The 24541-nt window shown below is 34.8% G+C and overlaps 1 protein-coding gene across 15 annotated transcripts in view; it reads right to left on the minus strand.

Annotated features, from left to right (window-relative positions):
• GNGT1 (G protein subunit gamma transducin 1) overlaps positions 1–24541 on the minus strand; it is a 340161-nt gene that overhangs the window by 282542 nt on the left and 33078 nt on the right. For 8 of the 15 annotated variants that reach the window (XM_072784167.1, XM_072784139.1, XM_072784135.1 and 5 more), the window contains one exon: positions 13355–13452. The exons of the other annotated variants lie outside the window; for them this stretch is intronic. The gene's annotated coding sequence lies outside the window, so the exon portion shown is untranslated. The remainder of the gene's footprint in view (positions 1–13354; positions 13453–24541) is intronic. 15 annotated transcript variants of the gene reach the window in all.

Consider the following 24541-nt stretch of genomic DNA (forward strand, 5'->3'; position numbering starts at 1 on the left):
GATTGGATTTGTCAGGAACCTTAATTGATATGTTTAACATAATAAAGTATCAATTAATTAGTAGCCAGAAGTCTTTCCTTAAATAAAATGAAATAGACATCTTTTCTTATGAGAGATGTAAACCAAAATAGTGCTTCAAAAAAGAAGTAGCCATACTTTTGAAAGACGAATCAACCTAAAGCAGCATCTTTTTTTCCCTATGGATTTATCAAAAAATTAGAAAGCTCTGTTAAGTTATGTAATTTTTATAGCATGAATCAATATTAAAAACTTGTACTTTTCTAAAATAATGTGTCATTCCTCTGTCTTGAAATAAGTCAGGATATATTTTGTTAAATTAACAAATTGAGGACTCAGTAGGTCTCCTGGAGAGCTATGCCAAGAGGAACCCCTGACACAGATACCTGGGGCTACACTGAATGATGTTGTCATGTCATAGATATGTGGCAATTCCAGGAAAGCCAAAATTGAAGTATCTTAAATCAGCAGCAGCAAACTTCAAAGTGCTCTTTGTTTCTGCTCTTCTGGTATGAAGAGATGAGAGTAGCCACGTTTCCCACCAAAGCTAGCACATTCTCTGATAATCTGCCTGATGTATAGAAGTATCATTAGCCCAAGAGCAAGTTAAACATCCACAAAGTGGGTCAGTGAAAAAAAGGATTGAACCCACTGCTACTATCCTTTACCTGAACAATTCTATCAATGTCTTCTATTGACAACCAAAAAAAGGAAAGGTAGCCTAACATGGACATAAGTGATGACTTGGAAAGAAGATTTAATGTCACTTAGGTAATAATGTGTGATCTTGGAAGACATATTTCATCCTTTGGACCTGCAGTTATTCATCTATAAAGCAAAAAATCTATAGCAGCTGATTTCCAGGTCCCCTTTACCTCTAATATCTCCTGCTCTAAAATCTTCAATATTTTCTCCTTATTTACTGGCTAGACATGTGCAAAGGAAAATAAGAACAAGACTGTCAAGGAGTTATGATATGGAAAAAATAAAATTGTGGGTATTTTAAGGAAGCCAGAACTAATAGTGGAAACCCTAAAGGGAAAATAAATGTTAAACCATGCAAAAGAAATGAAGGAAGAAGGGAGGAGGGAAGAAAGGAAGAAAGGAAGGAAACAAGGAAGGAAGGAGGAAAGGAAAGAAGCAAGGGAGGGAGGGAAGGAAGGAAGGAGAGATGAAGAATACTATTGGGATGTAAGATTGAGTGGGGCAAGAGTTAAAGTTGGTTCTCAGTCAGGTTGGGCAAAAAGAAAAGCACCAAAGAGAACTCAGCAAAAAGAAGATAATTTTCTAGTATTCTTTCTTAAGTATAAGGGTCAGTATGGGACACCTGGGTGGCTCAGCGGTTGAGCGTCTGCCTTAGGACAAGGGGGTGATCCTGGAGTCCTGGGATCGAGTACCACATCGGGCTCCCTTCATGGAACCTGCTTCTCTCTCTGCCTCTCTCCCTGTGTCCCTCATGAATATTAAAAAAAAAAAAAAAAGTATAAGGGTCAGTAAAGCCACCCACTTCATATTCAGTCTTTATAATGACAAATACATGCACAGAAGGCAATGACCTTTTTGTTTCTTTTATATCTCTCTATATTTTTTAACGTTTTTATTTAAATTCCAGTTAGCTACAGCGTAATATTAGTTTCAGGTGTGCAACATAGTGATTCAACACTCCCATACAATACCCAGTGCTCATCACAACAAGTGCATGCCTTAATCTCCATCAACTATTTATTATGTTAACTAACTGTAATTTAAATAGAAATTTAAATTTTTTTCTTAAAACAACAATGACCTTTTAAACTTGAACCAACAGTGACACAAACACTGTGGAATAGCTCCTTTTCCTATTTAATAAGTATATATTCTCATCCAGGGAGCATATTCTTTTCTTTCCAGTCTAGTAGAAAGGAATTGCTTGAGCATCTCACTGTCACTCTCTAAAATATTTCCAGCCTCTTTTTCCCTCATTTTTCATCTTATCTCTTTCCCAGGTAACTGGAAATTAACCAGCAGGAAAATCCAATCTTTTATGTAGTTTTGTTTAAAAAACAGAAAACAGTTTATCAAGTTGAGTAGGTTCCTTTGTACACTTTTACTCTATGAATAATTTACTCCTGAAGAATAATTGAGAAGTAACTTGTGAGAAAGAATGTCACACAATAAAGAAATCTATATTTGGAGAGAAATTTACTTTGTAGTAGTGAGGGAAAATTGAGTTGCTCAGTATTTTGGTCAATGTATACAATTACAAAAAGTGTTATGGAAAAACTAGATAGCTTCCAAATTTCCCAGTACCAGCTCACTGTTTAATCTGTAAGGTCTTCTATGTAACCTTAAAACTTTAGGGGTCTTAACTTCTCATCATAGAATGGGGCAAGATACCCAATTATTTTTGCATAAATGGAGAACTCAAGGCTTTGGAAATAAAGTGGAGCTCCAAGATTCCAGTGAAAAAATGTGACTCTCCAGCATTTGACCACAAAGACCAAAGGAACATTCTATAGAATAATTTGTTATTTCCTCCCAAACCTTCTCTATCTCTTGACCAATTTACCGACCTTGAATGTAGAAAGTATCTGATAATTTAGAATCTGTCCTGGGAAGTATGGACTAATAACTAGTCCTGTAGGGTCAGGGATTGTCAATGCTAGATATATGATCATCAAAATAACAATTAAATATTTATATATGAAATATATAAATATAAAAATAACCAAAAAGCAACAATAATAGATGTCATGACATCTAATACTTGAGAACTTACATGCATTACCTAATTTAATTTTCTCAATTTTTTTGAAGTAGGTATTATTATGGTACACATTTTATAAACAAGGAAGGCAAGACTTGGAGAAGTATAACAGCTATGAGTATGGTTTACTCCTTTCAGGCCTCACCCTCTGGTATTGCTATTTTATCGATTATGTTATATTGAAAATTATTTCATATGTTTAGTGTATAAATAGAGGCAAGCTTAATATATTCATGACTAGTGACTCTACAACTCAACTGAAAGATACCAGCTATCACAGTGACTGATTTTTAAACAGCTTTGAGATATAACTTATATACCATACAATTCACCTATAAATAAGTATAATTATAAGTGTATAATTTAACATGTTTAATATATTCACAGGGTTATGCAATGGTCATCTCAATCTATTTTAAAATATTTTGACTCCCCTAAAAGGAATCCTATGCCCATTAACAGTAAATACCCATTCCTCTCCAACCTCCTTCCCCCACCTCCACCAGCTCTGAGCAACCACTATTTTATTTTATGTCTCTATAAATTTTCCTACCCTGTATATTTCATATAAATGTAAATATATAATCCACAGCCTTTTGTGACTGGTTTTATCTACTAAAAATATTGTTGTAAAGATTCATCTATGTTGAATTGTTTAATCACTATACTGTACACGTGAAATAATATAACACTGTTAATTATACTGGAATTTTTTAAAGTAATAAATAAATAAAAATCCATCTATGTTGTAACATGCATCAATTCTTTGTTTCTTTTTATTGCAGAATAATATTCCACTGACTAGATATACAACATTGTATTTACTCATTCATTGATTAAAGGGTATTTCAGTTATTTCCATTTTTGACTATTATGAATTATGCTATTATAAACATTGTGTGCAAAGTGACATGGGTTTTCATTTCTCTTGGGTATATATCCAGGAGCAGAATTGCTATGCTATATGGTAACTCTATTTTTAAATTTTTGAGGGCCTGCCAAACTGATTTCCACAGCAATTGTACTATTTTACATTCCCATCAGCAATGTATGAGAATTTCAAATTCTTTATACCCTTGCCAAGAGTTATCATTATCTGTCTTTTTTTTATTGTAGCTATTGAGAATTTTTTCACATGCCTAATAGTCATTTATTTGTCTTCTTTGGAGAAATGTCTATTTAAATCTTTTGCCCATTTTAACAATTGCTATTTTATCGAGGTAAAACACAACATAAAACTAACCATTTTGAAATGTATAGTTCAGTGGCATTTAGTATATTCATAATGTAGTACAAGAATGGTTTCTATCTAATTCCCCCTCAAAAAGCAATTGTGCAACATATATTATTTGTATAAACTATGTAGACAAACTGGTATAGTATGGTTCAAGGCCCTAAGTATACAAAATGTCCTTAACCAGTTAGAGCATTTCATGAACTCAATTGAAGAGCTGGCCAAAAGCCAGTAATGAAAATAGGTCCTTCATGGGAACATGTAAGATTTGAACAACTCAGCCCTGCTGGACTAATTCTTTCTCACACAACTTATATCCAAAATATATAAATAACTCTTAAAACTCAATGATAAGGCAAACAAATGGAAATGGTAAAAAGCCCTAAACAAGCATTCAGTAAAAAGATATATAAACAGATATATAATAAGCACTGGAAAAGATTCTCAGTATCTTTACTCATCATGGAAATGCAAATGAAACCACAATGAGATACCACTAGACATTACAAATAGCAAGTGCCAGCTTTAATAAGGAACAACTTGAAGTCTCATATATTGTTGGTGGGAATGTTAAATGGTGCAGGCACTTTGGAAAACAGTTAATATACACTTAACATAAAATCCAGCAATTCCTCTTTTAGTATTTACCTAAGAAAATTGAAAATATATGCCACACAAAGAACCCAATTGTTCATAACAAGTTGTATAATAGCCCCAAACCTGTCAATAATCTGAATGTCCATCAACAAGTGAATGGGTTTACAAATTGTGGTATGTTCTCACAATGTAACCCTATTCAGAAATAAAAAAGTTTGACTTTTACACAATACTGATACATACAACATCATAAATGAATATCAAAAACATTAGGCTGAGCAAAAGAATACAGCCAAGTCTGATAGTTTATGAAATTCTACAATAGGCAAACCAGTCTGTAATGTCAGAGAGATCAGTGGCAGCCTATAAGGCTGGAGATGGTAGACAGAAATTGACTGAAATACCAGAGAAGAATTTTGAGGAATAAATAAAATGTTCTACTTTGATTAGGGTTGTGGTTATATACATTTGTCAAAACTTATCAAACAGAACCTTTAAAATGATTGCATTTTATGGCGTGCAAATATATATACAAGTACCTCACAAAAGCAGATTTGTAAAAAATGAAGCTGGATCACTAGATTAATGCTAAACTGCATTTTACCACTTGACTTCGAATTATATAAGTAAATAAATCTCCTTACTCTTAAACCAATTAGGATTGATTTTCTGTTACTTGTTTCTGATTTTTTTTTTTTAATTTATGATAGTCACACACAGAGTGAGAGAGAGAGAGAGAGAGAAGCAGAGACACAGGCAGAGGGAGAAGCAGGCTCCATGCACCGGGAACCCGACGTGGGACTCGATTCCGGGTCTCCAGGACCGCGCCCTGGGCCAAAGGCAGGCGCCACACCACTGCGCCACCCAGGGATCCCTGTTACTTGTTTCTAACACCATCTTTACTGATAACATCTCATCAATCATTAAGTAATATGAAAACATATACATATAGTCTAGTTAATTATTTTATGTACAAAGTTCATTTATATCAAACTATTAGGTCTTAAAAATAGTTTTCATATATTTTCACAGTTTCAACCAAAATTACACTTTAATCTACATTTTTTAAAAAGAATTTATTTATTTATTCATGAGAGACACAGAGAGAGGCAGAGATACAGGGAGAGGGAGAAGCAGTCTCCCTATGGCCTGATGCAGGACTGGATTCCGGAACTCAGGCATCCCTTTAATCTACATTTTACCACATATTCTGTTCCTAACCAAAAAAGATACCTTCTTTTAAAATGTATTCATTGGTAAAATATTTAATTGTTGAATAGTATATATATGAAATTTGCCTTTAAGTAAATATTATGTAACTAAAAAAGATACACATATATATTATGAATTTCATGACACTCTGATCTGAAATTCCAATAATATTTTTGACTTAAATATAATTAATCAAAATTACTAATTCTTAAAAATATGTAATATATAAAAAAGATTTTACATAGATAATGATGGATAGATGGATAAGTAGAATTTGGGATAAAATTTTTTCCAAATTTGAGAAATGTTGATTTGTGGTATTAAAGAATCTAAGTATTATGGAAAAAAGTACATTGGTTTTTTTTTTTTCCTTCCTTGATTGTTAGTGACAAAATGAAATGACTGGAGCTCTTTCTTTTCACTCTTCCATCTAGTGCTCTTTGCTATCAATGAACTGCTTAAAGAAATAAGTAAAATGATGGGATCCCTGGGTGGTGCAGCTGTTTGGCGCCTGCCTTTGGCCCAGGGCGCGATCCTGGAGACCCGGGATCGAATCCCACGTCGGGCTCCCGGTGCATGGAGCCTGCTTCTCCCTCTGCCTGTGTCTCTGCCTCTCTCTCTCTCTCTCTCTCTCTCTGTGACTATCATAAATAAATAAAAATTTAAACAAAAAAAAAAGAAATAAGTAAAATGAAACATAAAATATAGATTGCATAATCAAACCAGTAATGATTCATATAAAAGGAGTTTTCATTTATTCCTAAATGGTGTTCTTTATCTTTGAGTCTTTTTTTCCTCTTTTTATTTTTTCCCTAAAAACAGTACAATGGAGAATAGCAACAAAGCTGCCATTTTGACACTTCATTTGAATTGGGTACCTACTTCTATTTCAACAATGTGTTAAAACACTTTCCAAACAAGTCTTAGAAACTGCTTCTTAAGTGATCCAATTTTTATCTAACCATGGGATCATCTTATGCACGGGAATAAAAGTTTTCTTTTTCCTTTTTCATTAATTAATAGACTAAGCAGATAGTCATGCCTGGCTAAACTAAGTTGCTTTATACTCTTCTTGTGTGATACAGTAATGGTGACACTGAGTTCTAATTCAGTTGATTCATGCTATGAGCTGAATTATTTGTGTCTTCCCAAAATTCACATGTTGAAAACATAATACCCAAGGTAGACTGTATTAGGAAGTGGGGCCTTAGGAAAGAGATTAAGTCTTCTAAGAATGTAATAAAAGATGCCTGTCAGAGCTCCCTAGTCCTTCCCGCAGGTGGGGACACAGCTAAAAGTCAACACTATGCAATCCAGAAGAGGGCCTTCACCAGAAAGCTGACCATGCCACTCTGATCTCAAAATTTCCAGCCTCCAGAATGGTGAGAAATACATTTCTGTTGTTTATAAGCTGCCCAGTCTATGGTATTTTGTTACCATACTAAGACAGTTGACATATTCCTACATCAATTCTCTCTTGCAGTAATTTTGCAATAGAGCTCTCTGTACAACCACACAAAATAAATAAATGAATTCGTTCTTGCTCCATAATGTCTTTTTTTCCCTTCAATAGGTTAAGGAAGAAAATTTTCTAAATATTCAATAAAAACATGTCCTGAAATACAAGAAACTTTCTAAATGAATATCCAATAAGTACTACAGAAAAATAAGAGAAAAAAGTGGTCAAAGTGTGGGATTCTGAATCAGGTATAGTTTTTTTTCAAGTTAAAGGATCTAAGCTCAAAACGGTTTTCTGCGTAGTAGTAATATTACCATGGAGACACTTAACCTCTTTGAACTTTATCTTCCTAATCTATTAAGTAGACAAATGAGAGAAACTTTAAGGACAAAATTAAATTACAAATAAGAAAATGAAAATCTACTTAAGCAAACTGAATGAAATAACACGTTAAGTGTTCAAAAAGGGGTAATTTTTATTCTAATTTTTATTCTTAAAAATTACTATTACTACTTGTATTTTTTTTCTAGGCCCTAATAATACTATTTTATTTTCATTATTTGCTAAACTACCGAAGTGATGCATCAGAAATGGTCTTATGTGGATCACAGTCCACTGCAGAAATAAGAAGTGTTAATGGGTGGTTAGAATACAATGAGTGTATCTCTGTCACGGTATGAAAAATGTGCTGTGGTGTTTCAAGGGAAAAAGATATTATAAATGAGTTCTACCTCAGAGTGAGAGAAGGTAAAGGGTGACAGATGTTGCAAGGATGACAGAAAAATCTTCATTACTGTGAGAACATTCAAGTTTACTCATAAACTACCTGTATGGGTCTGTTCAATTGAGTCCCTCATTTTCCACAATCACCACTTTAAACTTTGTCCACCCCTCCTCACATTTATAGTGCCTCCTGTCAACTCCACATCCTTGACATGTGACAGTGCTTCATGGTTTTGGAGAAAAGAGAAGTCACCAGATTAGAACCACATTAATTTCACTTTTCCTAATATGTGAAGCTGTATATATTGAACCTATCAATATTTTTTCATTCCTGTTCATGTGTACTCTGGATCTCATCTCCCCAACATTTTCAGGAAATTACAGTCTACTTCTCCTTCTATCAACAGCTCTGTTCATTTGGATCCTTCCAGTTGGCTTTGAAATGTTCAGTGTCTCCCATAGAAAAAATAAAATAAACCAACATCTCCAGACGCTTTCTGATTTTCTCCCCTTTACAAGGAAGCTTCTTTAGAGTTTTCCATGCTTAGTGATTCCTTTTCTTCACTTTTTGTCTTATTCTAGTCTGGCTTATGTTTCCATCACTTCATGAAAACAGATCTTTTAAAGATTATTTATCTATTTATTCATGAGAGACAGAAAGACAAGGAGAGACAGAGGCAGAGGGAGAAGTAGGCTTCCCGCACAGAGCCCAATGTGAGACTTGATCCCAGATCCAGGATCATGCCCTGAGCCAAAGCCAGACACTCAATAGCTGAGCAACCCAGGCATCCCCAGATAACAAAAAAAAAAAAAAAAAAAACCAAAAAAACTTTATTTGACTAAACCCAAGAAATATTTCTTTTATTTTTATTTTTTAAAGATTTTATTTATTTATTCATGAGATACACAGAGAGAGAGAGAGACAGAGAGAGGCAGAGACATAGGCAGGGAGAAGCAGGCTCCATGCTGGGAACCCAATGTGGGACTCCATCTCAGGACTCCAGGATCAAGCCCTGAGCTGAAGGCAGACATTTAACCTGTGAGCCACCCAGGTGTCCCACTGAGAAATATTCCTTACTTGACATCTGAGGAGCATTTGCCACATGGACAGTGCTCTTTTCCTTGAAACACTTGTTTTCTTGGCCTCCAGGATACAACATTGCTTTTGTTTCATAGCTGATTACCTCTTTGTCTCCTATGTGGGCTTATTGATGTACACTTACTTGGCCATTAAATATTAAGATTCTTGAAGTTCCACCCTCTTCTCATGTCAGAATCCCCATAAGTGATGTCATTCATGTCCATGACTTTATCACCAATATAGCAAGACTCATAGCCAACTGCATAGTCGGCATCTCCTATTAATTGTCTCAAAGATACATCAAATCTACACATCTAAAACTCAATTCATGTTCTTCACCTCTCACAAGTACTTTATAATCTACTTAGCATGGTGGTGTTCCAATGTGTGACAAACCATGAATAGCAATACTTGCTTTAACTAACTCATCCTGTTACAAAATCAGAACAATTTTAGCTCCTGAATATCTCTTACTTCTGTATTTCTTTATCTCCACTGCCACCCCCAGAGTCCAAGCTGCCCTTACTTCTCACTCCAATAACTATAATATCTTCTGTAGTCATTTTCTATTACCAAGTAACAAGTTAACACAAACGTAGTGTCTTATAACAACCTGAATCTAGTAGTTCATAACTGCATAGGTCAAATGTCCAGCATGGGACAAGAATAGATAAGTTCTCTGCTCATGGCATCAAAAAACTGAAATCAAGGTATCAAGGAGGCTGAGTTCTTATCCGTTGGCTCTGGGGGAAAACCTACTTTGAAGCTCATTCTTTGCAGAATTAAATTCCTTGTAGTTGTAGAACTAAGGTTCCTATTTCCTTGCTGACTGTCAGCCAGGGACTGCTCTCAGCTCCTAGAGACTCACTTCATTCCTTTCCTTCCATCTTTACACCATCAATGGCACATAAAATCCTTCTTGTGCTTTGAATATCTGACCTCCTCTTCTGCAACCTGCTAGAGGAAATTCTCTATTTTTTAAGGTGATTTAAGTTCAACTCAGATCCACACAGATACTCTACCTATTTTAAGGTTAACAGATTTGGGGACTTAATTCATCTGTAAAATGTCATCACAGGAATATCAAGATTAGTATTTGACTGAACAACTGGGAGAAGGTATGTGGACACCAGAGAACAAGAATTTTGAAGGCTGAGCTGCCTGGGTGGCTCAGTTGGTTAAGTATCTGCCTTTGACTTAGGTCATGACCCCAGGGTCCTAGGATCAACCCCTGCATCTGCTCCCCGCTCAGCATAGAGCCTGTTTCTCCCTCTCCCTCTGCCATTCCCCTCCCTTATGCTCTTTGGCTCTATCTCTGTCAAATAAATAAAATCTTAAAAAAAATAATAAAGGCAGTAGGGAATTTATATTTAAAAAAAAAGAACATTGAAGGCCATTAAAAATTCTGCCTACCACAGTCTCTATGCTTATTCTTATCCCCTCTTACAGTTCATTCATGCTTCAGCCAAAGTAGTCACTCAACACCCCATCCTTGACACTGAATATACTCCACGGGGATTTGTTTGTTTGTTTGTTTGTTGGTGGGGGCATCTCTGTAAAATAAAATGGAAAGTAAATATCTGAGTCTTTGTATAATTTTGGTCAAAGAAGCATAATATAATTTGCACACACATTTTGGATGATCATTTAGCCTAAGAGTCATAAGCAAGGATGAACTGCATCAGGCCCCCCAAAAATAGCCTCAAATATTAGACTACTCATTTTAGAATAACATGATAGTTCAATGATCTGAATTATAAATCTAATTTGAGCATTTAAGTAGACAGTTCTGGGAACCACCTCAAGAAACAGTTTGTATAGACAACTCAGTGAAAGCTGAGTGGAGATTGGTAGAATAAAAAATATATATCGAACAAAAAGAGAGTTGAAGTTTTGCAAAAATATAAAAAATTCAAACATGTATTTTTAGAGCTCTGTGATTCAACAGACCTATTACTTCTCCCACTGACACAAGTTGCTTATGTCAATGTAAGTAAGTCATTTTCATTAGCTAAACCATCAACCAATTGGTATGCTTACAAAGACAGTTTTTAAGATGAGGGAAAAAATATTTTACTTCTTCAAAAGGACAATTAATTGAAATGGGATTTTCATGTTATAGACATATAGCCAGTAGCTATATGGAACAGATCTGTTTAATTGTTATGGTGACCAAGAACAGTAGGGCTGCCCGCAAATGAGCTAGAACATTTACTGTCAACAGAAGTAATGAAGTATGGATGTGTAGAGTATGGGAAGAACAGCAAACGCTGGGATAAAATAGAAAAACATGAAACTTGGGAGGCTAGAAAGGCAGATTTGACGTGTATGGTGAAGAATTTCACTTTCCTTGAGTACTGGAAAGGCTTTAGTACAGGCTGAAACTTGGGCAGAAGTACAATGATTTCAAAGATCCACCACCTCTCAGTATGCTATGGCATCCTTTGCAGAGGCTCCTTGGGTGCAGAAGGACACACCATGTGGCTATACTTTAGTAGAGAAACCACACCTTCCTTCTCTGCCCCACTCCCACATTGCTCTTCTTTTTTTATGGGGGCAAACTGAGCTAGTTTTTGTAGAATTTGGGTCAAAATGAACTGCTTTGGCATTAAAAAATCTGAGCTTTAGTTCCAGCTGCTCAGAAGAGTAGTAGAAAAGCCAAGAGCCTACCCCCTAGAGATACTGGTACTCTCTCCCACTGGGAAGAGGAGACCTTAGTCTCTTAGTTGGGCAGCCCAAAAAGATCATCTAAGTTGTTATCAGAGAAATTCTGACTGCATTTCCTCATACCATGCTAACAGAAGTTTACTGTATTCTCCAGGATAGGAGAACCACTGGAAGTTTCCAAACATAATCGAGTCTGTGTTTAAAAGAATAACCAGCAACAACATGAGAGATGGATTTGGTAAAAGAACATACATAAGAGGTAGAGACACTATAAAATAAGCCAGATCATCAAGTAGACAGATACACTAGAAAAACAGGATGGATTCTAGAAACATCCTGGATATCTGACAAAACTTGAACTCAGTCATCCTAATTTTCATTAAACCACTACCCAATCACTCAATCAGTATTCCCATATATACTCTTCTAGAATTTACATTTATGCTTGTTGCTAGGACAGTAATATTATTAACAACCCAAGTAAATTTCTGGAACCCTTCCACACCTAATTCCTTAGACATCAACCTACCCAGGAAGTATGTAAATAGAATATAGGTTTTATACAAAATCAACACCCAAACAAAACATATATTAATTAAAGCATTTTGAAAACTGTAAAGCATTAAACAAATATGACAAGTTCCTGTCACCTTATCTTCCATAGGCTGACTCAACCACTTAAACATGCAATCCCCAGAGAGTAAGATCTACCTAGGGTGCTTTGACTTCTCTGAGTATCAGGATAGGCCCTGAGGTAGCCCAGAATACTGATCTTTATTGAAGGATAGTCTATTCTGTAGTCTTGTCCTTTGGTCATTCTACTTTCTTAGTAACAGGGGACTGTTCATTCTATTGGCAGGTTCCCAATCTGCTGATAGAACCACAGAATCATTCAATTCAATCTGGAGAATTTTTATTAAGCATTTACTATCCATGCAGCATGACATACTAGACACACAATGAAAGAAGTCATTGGTAAGTAAGTAACTATTATTATCCTCAAGTAATCCCTAATTCAGTTAGGAAGAGAGATATAATCAATTAAATGTAGAGTCAAAAGTGAAAAAAATTGAAAGTATATATCAAGTGCTTTGGGGTATAGTTTAGGTATCAATTGTTATCCTTTCTTTTTCCTGTAATAATTTTCCGGACAGCCTTATCAAAAACTAACATCTGAATTTATATCAGAGGCAATTCATATTGAAATAAAATGAATTGAAGGAAACAGTGTAAGATCAGTTATTCCTAATATTATCAAAAACCAAAATTTCCAAATATTTCTATACAAGAGTAGTTTACTTTAATTTTACATTGTTTGAAAAAATTTTAAAAATTACATTGTTTGCAAAACTAAGAATGACAAAAAAATTGCCTTTAACTTGGTTAATAATTTACAAATTGAATTTTACCTGCATCTATTAGGAAAAAAATGCACTGCAAAAAGTCTTTTTAATCATTAAGGTATTTTCCTTAAATTTAAACATTTAAGGACATTTAAAACTAATTACCTTAATTTTACTAATCATAGGAACATCTATTTATATTTGAGAAATCAAAGTACATGTATATGAGCCACTTTAAGTCTATAGAAAATATTTGATGCATTTAAGGGCTTACATTTTCTTTATAGCTTCAATGACTTTACAGGTTCCCAGAGATTTGAGGTATATAATTTGAGAATCATGGAGAGTCACTGGTCCAGGTGGCCTCTAGTTCTGAAAAGGAACCAGAACTCTTTGAATCTCTGGGGCACTGAAAAAGAATTAGAGGTGTAGGAAGCTAGAATTGAATTAAGAATAATCAGGTGTTTTATACTCAGGAAGTCTGTGTGGCTTACTGAGATGTTTTTTCCATATCTAAAGTAAGTAAGTCCCTAATGTAAAATGTTAAAATTAGGGGAGACATTAATGATTTTTTTCTTGGTTCTTCTTATTTTACAACGAGGAAACTGAAACTCAGAGAGGTTAAGATACTAAGAGTTACTATCAATATAACCAAAAGTATGAACTAGGTTTTTCTAATCTAAATATATTGTCTTATACAATCAATTAAATTAAAGGAAAATACTTTAATGGTTGAAAAGATTGGTTGTAGTGAATTTTTCCAGTAAATACGTGTAAAATTTAATTTGTGACTTATTGACCAAACTAAAGGTAAATTTTAATGTTAATTGCACAGAGAAAAAAGAGAAATTATAAAGAATATAAAATCTATATTGAGACTGTGGACTGTGGGCCCCCGGGGTCGGTGAAGGATCTCAAGATGGCTGGGCGAAAACTTGCTCTAAAAACCATTGACTGGGTAGCTTTTGGGGAGATCATACCCCGAAACCAGAAGGCCATTGCCAACTCCCTGAAATCCTGGAATGAGATGCTTACCTCCAGGTTGGCTACTCTTCCTGAGAAACCACCTGCTATTGACTGGGCTTACTACAAGGCCAATGTGGCAAAGGCTGGCTTGGTAGATGACTTTGAGAAGAAGTTTAATGCCCTGAAGGTTCCTGTGCCAGAGGATAAATACACTGTCCAGGTGGATGCTGAGGAAAAAGAAGATGTGAAAAGCTGTGCTGAGTTTTTGTCCCTCTTAAAGGCCAGGATTGAAGAATATGAAAAAGAGCTGGAGAAGATGAAGAACATAATTCCATTTGATCAGATGACCATTGAGGACCTGAATGAAGTCTTCCCAGAAACCAAATTAGACAAGAAGAAGTATCCCTATTGGCCTCACAAGCCAATTGAAAATTTATAAACTTGAGTTGAGGAGAAAGCCCCGGCCCTCATATTATAAACATTGGACATTAAAAATAATGATACGGAAAAAAAAATCTATATTGATAGCAATTTGTATACATATAAGTTTGGCTGGAAACTTGAAAATACAAATTAATACATTATCCTTTCCAAGAATGGGAACCCCAAATAAGCCACTAACAAATTAAGGCTTGTTTCTTCCAAGAAAGATTTGTGAGTTCACTAAGCATTTTAGGTCAGAATAATTATTCAGGGAAAGAAATATTGGACATTACAGGGGCTGACACTTCATCCCTATTTCTACAATAATTACTTGGCTTCATTTCCTAAAGTCTTAGATGAGGAGCTAATTTCCTTTCTGTTGTTCTGACCATAAACAAGATTGTCATTTGCTTCTGTTTAACAGTGATTAAAAGTAATAACCACTTGCCTATGACTATTTAGTCAAATTTTGATCAAAATCACCTGTCACTGCCAATAATAGATTCAAAATATGTATTACATATTTTTACCCAGGATTCTATGTTGTGTTTTAAACAAGAAAAGAAGTCCTACTTTGCATGTCTTTAAAGAGCACTCATATTCTTTTACAGAGTTGACCAATGCCAGGTTTTGTCACCAAGGGGCCAGTAAGTTCAAAGTTCAATAGGGAGAAGACTTTTGCATCATGCAAAAGAAAAAGTTGGGACTAAGGGCCCTTTATAAAGCTGTGTCACTCGTTACAACACTGGGATGAGACCCTCCTTCCTAAAGCCCCCAGACATTGTAACTATTGAATAAAGATTACAAAATAAATATTTTAAATAAAGACATAATTTGAAATAGAACAGAAAAAAAACAACAAAAATTACAAACATAATAAATAGTTAAATCATAAATAGATACAGCTGAATAGTTTTAATTTTAGAAGCTAGATATTGAATTAGTCAGGTATAGAAAATATCTTGAAAATTAGGAAATATAGAATATATAAAGACAAAACCTATTATAAATTAGGAGGAGTCCCAAAAGGACTTGGCAGTGGGGAGAAAATGACAATGGGAAACAGAAAAATAAATAAATAAAACAAAACAAAGTATACCTTTATCAAGTAAAAGTTCTAGAAATCTCGAGTTCAGACCTGAGAAAGAAGACTGTATAAAGGGGGAAATCATGGCAGTGTAAAAACCAAAGGAAAGAAAAAAGCAAAATTCAGAGTATAAAGCACTGCCCAAATCCCTGCTAACAATGACACTATGAGCAATGGGATAGATCTCAAGGGACAGAGAGGAAAAGCTAATAGAGACATAGAGACCACAAAGGACCTCTACTCTTGACTTAGTGCTACATCCAAGAGTGTCAACGAACTCCAAGCAAGATTTAAAAATAAAAATAAAAGCTCAAAAAAATAAAAAATAATAAAAAATAATAATAAATAAATTAAATAAATAAATAAATAAATAAAAGCTCTTTTAGACATATCATACTTAAACTGCTGATAGCCAAAAATAAAGAGAAAATCTTAAAACAGACAGAGAAAAATGGCATATTACATGAAGAATAACAATGATCATATAACATATGACATCAGAAACTCTCAAAGTCAAAAGATGTTGAAATGACATATTTATAGGCCTGAAGGAAAATAATTGTTAACAAAGATTTTTACATCCAGAAAAGATAAACTCTAAAGAATGAAAATGAAATGAATTAATTTTCATATAAATAATAACAGATTTTATTGCTCACAGATCTACACTACAAAATATACTAAAGGAAAATAGTCTAGAAACAACTTGAGTCTGTAGAAAAAAAAAAAAAATTTAACCCAAAATGGTGAAGGTGTGAATATATATCAATAAAGATACAGAAAATCAAATGACACTAGTAACCACATTTACCTAAATAGTAGCTATGCAAGGAAATGGATGTGTTAACTGAACTTATTGTGGTAATCATTTTGCAATACATTTGTATTCAATTATCAGGCTGTTTACCTTAAATTTACCCAATGTTATCTGTCAATTATATTTTCATAAAACTGGGGGAAAATAACTACATTCACCTAATTGCCAATTATATAGCGCTATGCTCAACAACTGAAAATACATATTCTTTTCAAGTACTCATAAAATGTATATAAAAAGAGACCATAAAATAAATCTTAAAAATGTTTTAAAAGATTAAAGTTTACACAATGTGTTCACCAACTGAAATGGAATTAAATTACAAATCACAGAAATGATACTTCTAGAAAAGCCCCAGATATCTGGAAATTGAACAACTTACATTTAAACAACTCAGCGATCCGAAAGAAATCACAAAGAAAATTAGAAGATATGCTGAACCACAATAAAAGCAAGACATATCAATATCTTTGAGATTTAGCTAAAGCAGTACTTAGAAGAAAATTTTAGTCATTGAATACTTATATTAAAAAAGTCTCGGGATCCCTGGGTGGCGCAGCGGTTTGGTGCCTGCCTTTGGCCCAGGGCGCGATCCTGGAGACCCGGGATCGAATCCCACATAGGGCTCCCGGTGCATGGAGCCTGCTTCTCCCTCTGCCTATGTCTCTGCCTCTCTCTCTCTCTCTGTGACTATCATAAATAAATAAAAATCTAAAAAAAAAAAAAAGTCTCAAATTAATGGTCTAATCTTCTCCACTAGAAAGTAGAAAAAGAATAGACAATTACACCTAAAAAAAGCAGAAAGGGGAAAAAAAAAATACAAAGGTAGAAACCCATGAAATTGAACACAGAAAACTAAAAACTAATCAATAGAATCAATGAAACCAAAGCTGGCTTTTTTTTTTTTTTTTCAAAGCTGATTCTTTAAAGAGATAGTAAGAGAGGAGCCTGGTAACTCAGTAGGTTAAGTGTCTGGCTCTTGATTTAGACTTGGGCCATGATCTCAGGTTTGTGAGGTCGAACCCCACAAGCCCAGCATGGAACCTGCTTGGGAGTCTCCCACTCCCTCTCCCTCTGCTGCTCCCCACCAAAATAAATAAATAAATAAAAATATCAATAAAATTGAAGACCTCTGTTAAAGCTCATCAGGAAAAAAAATGCAAATTTTCAATATCAGACATGAAATAAAGGAAATCACTACAGATCTTGAGACATTGTAAACAACTTTATACCAATTAATTAGAAAATTTAGATTAAATGAACAAATCCCTTGAAAGCCACAAATTATTAAAGCTCAGTCAAGAAAAAAATACATAATCTTATAACCTGAATAAGTCTATACACATTAAAGAATGGAATCCATACTTGAGAGCCTCACAAAGGAAATTTTGGCTCCAATAGTTTCACTGGTGAATTCTACAAAATATTTAAGGAAGAAATACCAACTTTAAAAACCATCTTTATCTTTTAGAAAATTTATAAAGAAATACATCCCAACTTATTTTATAAGGTGAGATTTTATTGTGATATCAAAAATCAAAGATATTATAAGAAAAAAGAATACAGGACAATATCCCTCAAAAATATAAATGCAAAAAATAAATATAAAATACACAAGTGTTTTAAAAAAACTACAAAGGAACAGAAAGAATACAAATGAAAGGAAGCTATTGGATGTCTAATTTCTACTGGAAGGAAGCAGGGTGATAAAATTACTCAGACACATGCACATGCTACCTTTCATAGAAAAGGAAATATGACTAAGAGGGTGAAACCAAGAGTGGATAGAACACAGCCAAGACCCTCTAGCCACAAATGAGCACTCAGAGGGCAGAACAGAAAGCTGTGAAGGATTATCTCCAAGTCCTGAAACCTCATCAAGGAACTCAGGCTAAATAGTTGTCCTGGCCAAATTTCAGAACTGCGCTGGACCAATGATTCCTTTTTACCTTCCATTTTGTCCTTTTTGAATTGAAATGCCTATAACTGTTAATAATACTCATCCTACAGTTATAGGTAGGGAGTGTTGGTTCATATAAGTTTTCTCTTTAGTTTCACAGATCCATGGACAAAGATTAATTATGCCCCAGGAATTAAACTTAACGGATTATACCCAACAGCCTCATCTGCATATGATTTAGATGACTTAAATGTTGAGAATTTAGCCTTTGGAGCTAATGAGATTTAGAGGAGATTCTGGATGTGGGCCAATGCTGTAATGGGGTGAGACTTTTGGAATTCTTAGGAGGCAATGAATGTGTTGTGCATTTGGCAAGGGTTTGAATCTTTGGAGGCCAGATGGCAGACTGTGGTAAGCAGAATTCTAGGATACCCCCCAAGAATTTCAACCCCCCTGGTTTACATGCCCTGCATAATATTCGGGACCTTCAATATGATACATTTTACTCCAGTGACTACTTTCTAGGCAGAGCTGACCTTAAGATAGGAAGAAGATATAGGTGGGTCTTGCCAAATCATATGAGCCCTTAGAAGTAGAGAGTTTTTTCAAGAATGTCACAGAAGAGACATTCAGATTGTCAAAGCATGAAAAGGATGTGAGATGTCATTGCTGGCTTGAAAATCAAGGTTATTAACATGCTTTACCTGGAGTGATAGAAAATGGAAATGGGGGATAGAATAGGAAGGGAGAGGAAGAAGGACAATTATATGATCCAATTACAGTAAAAGTAGGTGTCTGAGAGTGTGGGTGAATGCACAAAAGATACATTAGAAAATTAACTAAAATGTTAGTAGTAATTATTTAGGGATGGTGAGATTTCAGGAGATTTTGACTTTCTTATATTTGTGTGTATCATTTGAATACATTAATGTAAAGATATATTATTTAGGCACTTGGGTGGCTCAGTTGGTTATGCATCTGCCTCCATGTCAGGTCATGATCTGAGTTCCACATCTGCATCAGGCTTCCTGCTCAGTGGGGAGTCTGCTTCTCCCTCTGCCCTCCCCGCCCCACTCCTGATCTTTTTCTCTCTCATTTTCTTTCTCTCTCAAATAAATAAAATATCTTTTAAAAAAATAAGGTATTTATGTAATACTGAAGAAAATGTTACTGTTTTTACCATGAGGGAAATAAAATTCAAATATAATTGTTTTTTTGTTTTTTTTGTTTTTTTTTTTTTTCAAATATAATTGTTTTTAAAATAACCTACAAAACAGTAAATGTGATAGTACAAATAGTAAAACAAGATTGGAAGTTGAGGGGCTTAAGATGGGAGACAAGTTAAGACAGTTAAGACAGTTAAGAAGAGTGAAATAACAGAATTTAAGTATTCAAAGTAGCAGGATTCTCACTAATCAGCAAAGCATGCCATTCTGTATGAAATTCTGTAAAATAATAATAATAAAGTCAAACAAACAAAGAAAAAAATTAGCAAAAGATCTAAACGAAAATTTTTCAGAAAAACAAAAACTAATAGCAAACAAACATAGGGCAACATGCTGGTAATCACATAAATGCAAAATAAAACCACAATACGATACAATTTCATACCTGCAGACTAGCAAAAAATAAGTATAAATAAAGTCTAATAATACAAAATAGTTGATGAGATTGTAGAATAAGAAGAACTCTCTAATACATGGCTAGAAAACATGTAAGTTTAAGAACAATTTGGGGATACATGATAAATTTGAAGAAGCATTTCCTATGATCTTGCAATTCTCTGTTAGAGACCATCTCACACATGTGTACAAGGAGACATGTTCACAAATGCTCACAGCAGTACTATTTTTAAGAGAGACAAATTGTAAATAACCTAAATGTTCTTCAACTGAAGCCTGGATGAATAAATTGCACTCTACTCATCTATGTAAGAGTTGCATCAATATGGATGAATCTCACAAAATTTAATTTGAATTAAAAAACAAGTTATCAGAGAAACTACTATGAATAAATAAGAAGGAAATCAGGATGGCATCCATAGGAATTTCCAACAATAGAGATAAAATAGTATCTCTATATATTTTATAAAGATGTGACAAAATGTTATGATTGACAAACATGAGTGAAGGATAAATGATGATGAAGACAGCTCAAATTTTTCATGATGTAGAAAATCCTATAATATTATGAAAATGTATTTTCCAAACTTCTAATAATTTTTAAAGTGGAAATATGTTTAAAACTACCTGACACATATTAGTTGATAAAGCCTCACTTTATTTTACTAATTGAGGATAATCTATTATTACTAAGCTGTCAAAGTTCTATTAGGAGTCATTTGTTGGATCATAATTTCACAAGGAACAGAACTAACACTGGGTCTGTACTTAACAATTGATCAAACCAAGGCACAGTTGAGCCAGTCATTTCAACTCTTTTCAAGATCAATACTGATCACTACCATATTGATTGGAATACAAGGCCAGATATAGATTGTGAAGCTGGAGAAAACGACTGGTTTAATTTGATTCCATAGCAAGTATAGAAGGGGCACAAGGGAAGTGAAACCGCAAAAATCCTTCCAATGTGTCAGATGAATGAAATTAATTTAGATTCCTACTCTTCAACTTTTTTTTTAATCCTCTACTTCTAGGGAAAAGTTTTGTTTTAAATTCCACCTTTTTGGGCTCAAAAATGACTACAGTATTTCTGAAGTTTTCCTGTACCCATTTTCCAAAGAGCAGGTCCAATCTATTTAGATAATACAATAATAGGGATATTGGTCCTTCTATGCTGAATTAAGAATCAGAAATTAAAATCTAGAGAAGGGAAATTTGGTAGACTCAGATAGATGCATGCAAAGGGACAAGACTGTAATATACTGAAATTTTATAACATAATCATATTACTATCAAATATATATCTTCTTGAAATCTGAAAGCTTTTATAATGAGTAGATACCTTTAAATACCTCATGACATATGAAAATGCTTATTTATTTCCATATGATTATGATTCATTACCAGAATTAGAATGCATCAACATTATGACTGATATATGAAGAGAAGACAACGAGTTTTTATGGACACTTAAAATGCAGAAGATAAAGATATTACTACTTAGACTTCTTTTATTATCTTCTTAAGCCAATCCCCACATTGTCACATGTAATTGTGGAATGCAGTTAATTGGTGGTGAGTTAAGAGTGAAATAACAGAATTTAGGTATTCAAAGTAGCAGGATTCTCACAAATCAGCAAAGCAAATGCCATCCAACTCAAATAGTAGAGTTATACACATAATATCTGCTGTTACATAAAGTGTAGCAAGCAGCCTTCTGAAAGTCTTTTTGAAAACATCCTCCCATCCCTCAAGTTAGGGGAAAGGAATAAAAGATCCCTACAGAGCTCTCACCATTATTAAGTCTCGGCACAACAGTGTGGGAGAGGTAATCTGATCACGCCTGCAAAGGAAAAGATGTAGAGCACATTATTCATGGATACCACCTGCTGGTAGACATGCAGAGTTGCTACACGGAGAAGGGCACAGAGGGGAAATACAGAAACGGAAAGACCAGAGGACAGTGAAGAGAGAAATTATATTTAGGAGAAAAAGTAATGAAGCTGAGTAGGCTATACAGCAAGCTAGTGACAACATCCTATGCCTTCAAGAACTTTTTGAACAAATTTGTGGATTTTAACTTTGAAGTGTCTGTAGTGATATCTAGCAATTGGCTCCACTTTATTACTGTAGCTACTAATGATTACATACAACCCCAAGATTTATAGGCTATGAATTCTTACATGGAGAGCAATGATTCTCAAAGGGGACAATTTTGCTCCCCTCATTGGGAAATATGTCAATGTCTGGAGAAAATTGTTGTCACAATGCAGAGGCAGGGGTGAGGGTGGGGACGGCGGCGGGGTGGGGGGGGAGTGGGGAGGGGGGTGGCGGGGGCGGGGGGGAGTTGTACTAATGACATTTAGTGAGTAGAGGCCAGGGATGCCACTAAATAGGACGGCCCCCACAACAAAGTATAATCCAGCCCAAGACAAAAACAGCATCAAACTTGAGACATGTTGACCTAGAGGAAGCAATTCAAAAATTAAAATATAGAAAAAAAGACTTTCTGGCCTCTTCTTTATTTAATAAACATTCACGTAGTGCTTATATGCATCCAGTGCTCTTCTAAAAGCTTTACAAGCATTAATGTATGTAATTATTAAGGCAATCCTAAGAGGTATATATTAATAGCCCCATTTCTAAAATGGGGAAACCAAAACACAAAGGGGTTACATAGCTTGTGCAAGATGTGACAATCAGCAAGTGCTGCAGTCATAACTAGAATGCAGGGACTCTGGCTCCACAGTCCATCTCCTAACTATGAAACTATGCTGATCACCTTTCCATGGACATATTCTTTCAGCCTAAGGAGATAGCCAAAGATAGGATTGCCATTTCAGTTATTTTTCCTGCCCACCTTAGGGTCTTCTGCTAAAACCTGATGAAATCAATGTATTGTCAGTCACTGTACTCTTTGGTGTCCCTGTTCCAAGGGAGGAGGATGGTATAGTGGCAGGAAAGAAGCCCTCTGGGTTTTGAAATTTAAAAGATTTCAGTTCAAACTCTACCCCTATGCCTTAACTCTATAGCTTTCACCGCCTCTCTAAGCCTTAGTTTCCTTCTTATACAACAGAATTATTAATACTTGCAGACTTTTTTCCAAGGAATAGTTATGTGCTGTGCATGCACATAGAAGGAATTGATAGCCATAACAGTCAACAAAAATGGTTATCATTATTTTTTCTATTTATTTATTTATTTTTAAAGATCTTATTTATTTATTTATTCAGGAGAGACACAGAGACAGAGAGAGAGACAGAGACACAGGCAGAGGGAGAATCAGGCTCCATGTAGGGAGCCCGACGCGGGACTCGATCCCGGGTCTCCAGGATCACGCCCTGGACTGGAGGCGGTGCTAAACCGCTGAGCCACCCGGGCTGCCCTATTTTTTCTATTTAATAAACCAGAATTCCTTTCTAATATCCAACTGATTCCACATTCCTTCATCCTTATACTTCTCTATCTCCCTGCCCATTCAAATCTGAATATCTTGTTTTAGAAAGTTTGACTCTCCTAGTATACCCCATTAAATAAAGTTAATACCTGCATTTTCTTGGCTATGTAATAATTGAAGTCACTAGGAAAATGCATATAGAAGTTCTGGTTTTGTGGCTATAGTTCCAGTCTCTTGAAAGACTATTTGAAAAGAATATTTCTTTATTCACCTTGTTGCTATGTTGATTTCTTTATTTTAGCCAGTTCAGATACAAATGCATGTCTCCTATATTATTCCTTTATCTGAAGCAAGACAACTCCCTGGTCTCAGTTAGTAAATAGCATTATAAGTGGTTCAATTTGTGTTTGCAATGTCAAATAGGACTCATTAGATTGCCAGTAGCAAAAGACCCACTCAAGCTAGCTTAGGAAGAAAAGGAGTTTATGCACGAATTCCTACCACTGGAAAGTTAGAAATATAGCTAGGTTCTAAGGTTTCAAGCATGGTTAGACAGAGGATATTGCCTTTCTGGTCATCTCTCAGAACCTTCTGTGTCTACTGCTTTCTCTTTGGTTTCTTTAGAATAGATAGGATTATCAATAGTTACCCATTATTAATGTTACCTACTTACAGACTAGTAGCTTTTGTTTTGTTTTGTTTTGAGAAGCTTCCTTACTATCTCTGGCTGGAACTTGCCTGAGTCTCTAATTAGCCTGAATAGGTTGTCGCCAAACATCAGTGGCCAGGGGAATAGATTACTTTGATTTGCCTAGCCTATGCCATGTTCCCTGTCCTTCCATAGCCAGAAAGGAGAGAGCTATCCTCATATAATTACAACAACAAAAAAAAAAGAGTTTCCAACAAGAAGAAAATGTTTCATCACCAGAGGAGATTGCAAAACATGTGCTATCTGCTACCATCACCAGAGAGTTCAGGCTTGATTTGTAAGGAAATAAGGTTTGATTCTGTATTTTCACACACTAGATTCCTATATCAGGGTTCTCATTCTCTCATCTTGAGAATTTTTCTTGATCCAGAAGATTAAATGTTGTACAACTACTTAAAGAACATTACTGAGAAAAATACATTTAACTGCTAAAACAGGGCTAACACTGATGGCAGAAATGGGAATGGATGGGAACCTTGTTGTCTAGAACAGCAGAGGATTTAAAAAATATGGTGGCAGGTAAAAAATTGTACCCAAATA

Source organism: Canis lupus, chromosome 18, assembly GCF_048164855.1.
Source record: "Canis lupus baileyi chromosome 18, mCanLup2.hap1, whole genome shotgun sequence".
In the NCBI taxonomy this organism is placed as follows: Eukaryota; Metazoa; Chordata; class Mammalia; order Carnivora; family Canidae; genus Canis; species Canis lupus.